This window comes from Rana temporaria, chromosome 2, assembly GCF_905171775.1.
Source record: "Rana temporaria chromosome 2, aRanTem1.1, whole genome shotgun sequence".
NCBI lineage: Eukaryota > Metazoa > Chordata > Amphibia > Anura > Ranidae > Rana > Rana temporaria.
The window spans coordinates 372,411,540-372,413,545 of record NC_053490.1 but is presented as its reverse complement, the minus strand read 5'-3'; the positions used below and the strand labels follow the sequence as shown (position 1 = coordinate 372,413,545).

The window sequence follows — 2,006 nt, the reverse complement described above, 5'->3', positions numbered from 1 at the left end:
TTACTACTTTTTCCCTAGCTGACCCTTTTTATACCCTTCTCCTCCTGTACTAGTAATGGTCATGCCCCCTTTATTATACGTTTCTTATTCTCCAACATGCAACCAACTATTCTGCATATTCTCCACCCCCGTGTCAGGTGATCTTCCTGGTCACTTGCCATGTTTTTTTTTTTCCCTGCACGTCATTAGTGCGGGCTCCCACATGATGAGAGCAGGGCTTACCTGTCCCTCCCCTCTCCCCACTTGGAGGCAACACCCCCTTTTCCACACTGACCCATAGCAACGCAGGCTCCTTTACAGACCCCTCCCACCTTACTCCTCCCCCTCTCCTATTTAAAAGCCAAGCAGCCCCACAATGTCAGACATTGCTGGATGGCTGCAGCAGCTGTACACACTCTACACTGCTTGTGTTTTCTTCCCATGTAAGTACCTTGTCCCTTCATGTTTCCCACCCTGACCCCCATACTATTGCTTTACATGCCATTTCCTATACTCTGTACATCTCTAAACTGGGATTTATTTCTTTCATTTATTTTTTAGCTTCCGATCCCTCTACTGACCTCTCTGGCCACTTTTTGTCATTACAGGTATGTCTCTAGCCTCATATATAAAATCTTGGTTCAGCTTTCTTTTTTGCGATCCTTTTTTGCGTTCTTTTTCGTTTTTGTTGCCTGCGGCACCGTTGATATTATCCTGTCCTCTTATTTATATTTTGGACAGGTAAAAATATATATATATACAATCAATAAACTTTTACGCTGTGACACTTCGGGCCAAAGGTCTTGCTACGCTGTGATTGATATTAGATGCCAGTCCTCACTCCTCTCCTTACCATCTGAGGCTTGCCATGCGTCCCGATTGCGATGTCCTTTTAAGGGGTGTGCTGAGCCGTTGAAACTTCTCGGGTGGTATGATTTTTTCTTATCTGTACCAGTTTAATATTTTTCATCTGTATGTTATTATTTTCAACACATTGTCATTTATTTGTTTTCTAGAAAAGTTGTCTGTTACACTTTCTGACTCCACACATACTTCGGTCCCTGAAGAAGGAAACCCGAAACGCGTTGGGCCCAGTATTTATATTGTGGACTCTTCACCTTTTTTCCAATACACCCCATTAATGTGTTGTTTTTAAACCTTTGTACTATATACGTTTACTGAACGTTGTTTGATACCGTCCTGTTATTATTAAACTATTATATATTTTGTATCTACCATGACTACTTGTACTACTGTTGCCTAAAAAGCCCCACCCTGGGGGATCCTCCATTTTTTTTTTTTTATTCACTATCTGGACATTCGCTCAATGCTCTGTTCTCCAACTGCACCCCTAGACAACACTGAGGTAACTTAATACGCTGATCCCAAAACAAACCAGCGGCTCCTGAGGGGGTAGCGCTACATTAGCTACAAGCCCAAAAAATATGAGGTACCCAATAGGAAAACCCTGAAGATTGGGGTTCCCTATGGGTAACAAGGGGCTACTATAGGCAAAAAGGGACTATACTCGTATGTAAGAGTATACAAAGTATTTAATGTTGAAAAAAGGTCGCTACAAAACATGATATAAAAAGCAGTAAAATTGCATGTGCAATGGGTATGCATGCGATTGAACTGAATGAATGAACAATAATGCACCTGTGGTATATAGTGTGCAACTATTAGACGTACAAAAAAGACAATAACGAACATACAACAAATATAGACAAACAGTCCGGACGTGACATTTCACATCTGCTGTGATTCCCAATCGGAAAAAACGATTTGAAAGTGTAAATAAGAAAAAATAAATAACAATGATTACTGGGACCAAGTAGGGTTTGTCCCTACAAGGAAGGCTCGAGATAACACTACCAACTTGATTCATGGCGCTCAGACACGGAAGATCCCGCTGTTGATTCTTGACAGATGCCAAAAAGGCTTTTGACAGGATGAATTGGCCCTTCCTGGTTGAGAATCTCCGCTGTGTAGGCCTGAGGGAACGGATGATGAATTGGGTCCAGGCT

The 2,006-nt window shown here is 41.9% G+C and overlaps 1 long non-coding RNA gene across 1 annotated transcript; it reads left to right on the top strand.

Moving 5' to 3' along the window:
- Positions 1-254: 254 nt before the first annotated feature.
- On the top strand, positions 255-1,035 carry LOC120927251. Its single transcript, XR_005747058.1, has 4 exons — positions 255-422; positions 541-587; positions 721-908; positions 996-1,035. It is a non-coding gene; the product is annotated as an uncharacterized LOC120927251 (long non-coding RNA).
- Positions 1,036-2,006: the final 971 nt, after the last annotated feature.